We start from the raw sequence: 5,814 nt of genomic DNA, 5'->3' as shown, positions 1-5,814 counted from the left end.
CTGGAACTGGGCTATTCTTCAACAGGATCTTTTTGGGTAAGGTATTTCCCAAGAGCTTTAACTCATTTATCAGGATAGTTTATTAAAAAGTGAGAGAATTCTGATTACTAAGTAAGAGATACTAAGACTATAAATCTGGGAAGTGGTAAGATGACAAGTCTAAAATGCACATACATTTCTATTTTATCTGCTAGGTCCATGAAAAACAATACCTTTCCCTTACATATTAGCTTTTGGCATCACAGTTAGTTTACATGCATGTACTACTGTGTGGAGGGAGGGTGCAACAGAGGGAAGCATCCTTCTCAGGGCCACAGGATGCAGTTTCTAAGGAGATAAGATATGCACTCAGAAAAGGTTAGATTTGGGAGATCAAATGAGCAGTATAAAAGTCAGTTTGAGTCTAATGCTCCATCCTTAGCATCTCATCGGATCCTAAAGACAGATTTTCATAACTCTATCATAGCACTTACGAAGTTGCATTACCGTTTGTCTATTTCAAGTCTGTTTTTCCCAAAACAACTTTCCAAATTTTAGTTTTTCATATATTCCCTTAACTATTCTCCTCAGGTCTATAAATGTTGAATACCCTTTTCATAGCTTTTTGTTTTACCTATAGTATGTATTTACCTGTTTTATAATTTAAATAAGTTTTCCATTAATTCTACTTGTTTCTTTAGTTAAATAAATTAATTTTTAAAAAGCTTCCTATCGCTCCCATGACTGAAAACCATATTCATTTAGACAGTAAATAAAAGTAAATAACTAATAATTGAAATTAAAATATAATCCACATATCATTAAAGTCATTGTATATACTTTCTTAGGATATTTCTTACTTTGAGGAAAAGCTGCTGGGGAGCACGACCCAAGGGCAAACTGATTTCTGTGCCTTCAACATTTCTCTAACTTCCTAGTCTTCACTTAACAATGAATCAGTGAAGGCGTAAATGCGCCATGGGCATTAATATGGGTAGGAGGTGCCTTTGGCTGGGAATAATCAGGGATGATTTTTATGGGGAATATAACATTTAAGCCAGATCTGTAATTTTGAGAAGCAATTGAACAAGGGACAAAGAGATATAAGAACATTCCAAACATCTGCTACCTAGATACAGAAGTGGTAAGATTTAAGGCAAGTCCAGAGAAATCTTGAATATATTAATTTTACAGTGTCAGATTCAGTAGATATTAAAGGGCCACTTCTCCCAGGGACAGGGCTCTCCTCTACCAGAGAAGTGACTAATGGAGGGACTTTGAGGTCCAGGGAGAAGATCTGTGGAGAGAATATTCATGGGTGGGGATCTGAGAGAGAATATCAGCACACTAGAAATCATAGTACTGGAGAGCTACCTCAGAAATGAGCTTCATGTTGCAGCTCTCAGATGAAAACGGCATAAACCAGTGAAGTGTACACTTCCGAAGACAGTAACATGCATTCTGAAATCCTAACGTAGAATATACTCCAGGATATTCTCAGGAATGTAATTTCTTTTTTTTTTAATTTTATTTTTCAATTACATTTTACATTCAATATTGTTTTAGGAATGTAATTTCTGATTGAACCCAAATATCTACATTAACCATAAGAATACACTCTCCCACTAGGAGGAAAACAATTTAAAACCTATGAAATTGGCCCTGGTGGTAGGCACTAGCAGGGTAAATCACTATCAACCAGTACTTGCTGCAGGTCTACAAAGCAAGCAACACCTAAGATGGGGCATCCTGTGTGGAGCTGGTGTATTTTAAGCATCCTCATGTTGCCAACCTATAGCCTCAGTTGGCCTCTCCAGAACAGAGGTGTCAACAATTTTTTGAAAACCCCCCCTTAGGACGAAATGTTTGCAGCTCAGTTACGGTGCGCTTGCGCAGCAGGGAACCATGACTTCATAGATGCATACAAATGCCAGACTGCCGTTGCCCAATCATTCCTACAGGCATTTCAGGGCCTCAGAGAAAACTGGGCTCTGCCTGTCATGTATGCAGTGTCACTTTACCTTTGAATATTTGCCAAAAATCCAGATCAACAGTTGGTAAAGAAAGGAAAAAGCAAAGTTGGGACAGTTGGAAAAAGCAGCTGAATTGTTGAGCTGTTTCTGCGTCTGTGCCAGTGACACTCGTGCTGGTATAGAAGATTCTAAGAAGGGGGGGGGGGGCGATGTTTCTGGTGAATCAGTTATTCAAGATTTACTTTAAGATCAACAAACTCGCCCAGCTGGGCATGGCTCAGCACTTGAGCATCGACCTAGGATCCAGGAGATCGTGGTTTGATTCCCGGTCCGGGCACAACCCCAGTCAAGGGCGTACAGGAGGCAGCCGATCAATGATGACTCTCTCATCATTGGTGTTTCTATCTCTCTCTCTCCCTCTCCCTCCTTCTCTCTGAACTCAATATATTTTAGAAAAATCAACAAACTCCATTTGTGTGAAGCCCTCATCAGAGCCAGTGACAGCTCAGAAGGTGACCTACAGGTACTAAGTTGGATAAAAGGCCATGCTCTATAGTGACTTTAGGCAAGCTGAGGAGTACCTGTCCTTTGCCTCTGAGCACTCGTATCATTTAAGTCAGAAGAAGAAAAGGATGATTCTGATATATTTACTGCCAGTAAAAATGCTGTTGTGTCATATGCCAACCACTGAGCTTTTGAAAAAGTATCATCTCATGCAGTTTGCTGAAGTCACCAAAGCTGTAAGAGAAGGCAGTCTCCTTGTATTGTACATGGCTCTGGTGAAGCACAAGACCTTTTTTATTTGCTGGGGTATCTTCCTTATCCTTGAGAAACTGAAGATCATCACCTACAGGAATCTTTTTAAGAAAGTGTATTTGTTACTCAAAACATACCAGTTATCTCTGGATGCTTTTCTAGTTACTTTGAAATTCATGCAAGTGGAAGAAGACATGACACTGAGGAAGTCCATGCCTTCTGGTCAACCTGATACAGATGGGTTACATTCAAGGCTATATATCACATCAGAATCAGAAACTAGTTGTTAGCAAGAAAAACCCATTCCTTCCGCTGTCTACAGTGTGTTGAACAGTCCTGAAAAGGAGCATGTTCCTCTAGTTCTTTGCTGCGCTGATGGAATCAGTTCTTTGCCGTGACATTACTCGCTACAGCTGGAATTTCTTTGGGGCTCTTTTCCCAGGGATGTTGAGACTGAGTTTGCCAATATACACAGACACCTTGAAATCTCCTCATCATTTATAACTAATATTGACTTCACAGAGACCTGGAATTCCTTTTTCAGACTTTTCAGATCCTTCCTTTGGCTCTGGAGTGCTGGCAAAACTTCTGTGAAAAAGGCTCTTTCTCCAAGGCAGCTATAGTTTACTTCTCATAGGTCTTACATATAAATGCATCTTTGCAACTTTTTATAGAACTCTTTCTATTAAAAAGGCATCCTGAATTTATACAGATGGCATATTATTTATTTATCTTCTGGGATACCAAAAAAAAGAAAAGAAAAACCACACACATACACACCAATAATCTAAGAAATTGTCTCAAATTACATTCAACTGGTTATTTGTCCCCATTGGCCAAGCTGCTCCCTAGGCTATGATTCTCTAGAAGGTTTATGATAATGAACTGTGCAATAAATAAGTTTAATAAATGTTCTTTTGTCTTAGCCATGGGCACATGTTCTTGCAAAGCATTAACATAAAAACAAAGCATCAATCCTGATAGCCTTGCTTACCCCTTGAATGACACAACTTCCCACCCCACTGCAGGCTCACCACACAAGGTTAGGGTTTTTTCATCCACAGCCCCTGATATGAACAATTAGACAAGGCCTTGTGTGCCTTCAGCACAATTTGGAACAGCCAATAAAATCTGTTATTATAATGCTGCATAATAATGGTGGAGGGAGAGATAGAGATTTGGTTTAGATAAGAATTTCTCAAAAAAATTTTCACAGGATGCAATTTAAAAAAAAGAAAAGAAATTTAACTAGGAAAAAAATTGAGCCAGGGAGATGTATTTAATTAAGAGATAGGAGCTATTAACTGGATAGAGAGTATAAAGAAGCCTTCCTGTGCTGCAAGGGGACTGGAGTATGTGACACAATGAGTCTGGGATGCCTCTAATTCTTCTAATTCAGTGGTAATGTCCCCTTCTGCACATACAAGTACAGAAGGAGCTCGGGTACCCAACAAGTCAAGTGTTTGCAGATGCCTCAGAATTAGCTACCATTTAAGAAACCCACCATCTTTCATAATGAATTCCCTACATGTCATAATAAGATCAATTGAAAAGAAAAGATTTTTCTGTTACTTCTTTGCTATACACATCCTCCCACCTGTATGTTGGATGTTTCAAACTACCAAGTGCTGAGGGAATTTACCCAGGCATGTTATTAATGCCAGCCCACCACTGCATGAACACAAATAAGCAAGATTTGGAGTACTTCAAAACTGACTGCCTAATTTAAAATTGCTTCAGTGGAGTTAATCAATATTTATTTACTTTTTTCTAAGAGATGAAGAAGTATATTATAGCACTGATTTCATCATTTATATGTTAAGAAAGAGTACAAAAGCAGTGTAATGGTTCCAACAATAGGCTTTGGAGGCATAAATATCTGGATTATAAATACTTATGAACTGTAGCCTTGGACAAATTACCCAGCATCTAACCCACAGTTTCCTCAGCTATAAAATGATGATAAGACTAGTTCTTGATCCACAGAGTACACAGAAAGGATATGTAAAATAGCATAGTCCATACACATGGCAAAAGCTCCGTAAGTATTTTTATTATTATTACTTCTTAAAATTTCTTTTCTGTGATCTTATTTTTCTTCTTTGGTGGGAGATAGAAGCTGTGGTACTGGCTGAAGCCAGAGTTGTAAACTCTGAAGCATAATGAGACCAAGCAGGTAATCTAAGCAAGAAGTATGAGTCAGGATGTTTAAAAGTTTGAACATGAGATTCTGGTCAAGATGGTGGTGTAGGTAAATGTTGTAATTGAATCTTTCCACAACCACATCAAAATTACAACTAAACTACAGAACAGCCATCATTCAGGACTGTCTGAAATCTGGCTGAATGGAAGTCCTACAACTCAGGATTTAAAGAAGAAGCCACATTGAGATTGGTAGGAGAGGCAAAGAGGCAGAACAGGCTGGTCCCACACCCATGCATGGTGGATAAAAATTGGAAGGGATATCTCAGCTGCAGAGGTCCCCCTGAGGAGTGAAGGGTCTCAGCTCCACACTAGACTCCTCAGCTCAGGGTTCCAGTGCCAGGAAGAGAAGTTCCCATAACTTCTGGCTATGCAAACCAACAGGCATTGTGGTTGATGGAGTCCCAGGCAGTTCCTCTCAAAGGGGCCATAAACGGACTTATACGGACTCACTCTCTTTGAACTCCAGTGCTGGGGCAGCAGCTCAAAAGGCCCCAGGGACATTCGGGGAGGAAGTGAATTGTCTGGCATCTGGGTAAGAGCTTGAGAGGCAGCTTTCTGCTAGACAAAAATGCTGTCAGAGGCCATCGTTCCTTTTCTGAGCCCTTCCTTCATGGAGCCTGCAGGTGAATGCGATATCTAAGACTCCATCAACCTGGTTCACACTGTTCACCCCATCCTGGTGATTCCCTAAGACCCTGTCCCACTCAACTTGTAGACCCACCCAAGCTGTTTTCAGTGTTGTTGTTGTTTTTTATATAAATGGTCTGTCTTGGCTTATGTTTCAGAATAAAATCTCTCAAACAAGCAACATCTGGCCTCAGCATGCCCCATACCTCTTGCTAAGTGCCCCCAGGCCCTGCACTAGCAGCAGCGAGCCTTGGTTCACATCTGGGCCTCTCCT

At 40.1% G+C, this 5,814-nt stretch overlaps 1 pseudogene across 1 annotated transcript; it reads left to right on the top strand.

Moving 5' to 3' along the window:
• The first annotated feature begins 1,669 nt into the window (after positions 1 to 1,669).
• On the top strand, positions 1,670 to 3,038 carry LOC308557945 (PCI domain-containing protein 2 pseudogene; annotated as a pseudogene). The gene is made up of 2 exons: positions 1,670 to 2,306; positions 2,406 to 3,038. The product of its transcript is annotated as a PCI domain-containing protein 2 pseudogene (transcript).
• The last annotated feature ends 2,776 nt before the right edge of the window (positions 3,039 to 5,814 follow it).

This window comes from Miniopterus schreibersii (assembly GCF_964146895.1).
Source record: "Miniopterus schreibersii genome assembly, chromosome: 5".
Taxonomy (NCBI): Eukaryota; Metazoa; Chordata; class Mammalia; order Chiroptera; family Miniopteridae; genus Miniopterus; species Miniopterus schreibersii.
This window is presented reverse-complemented; position numbering and strand designations above follow the sequence as displayed.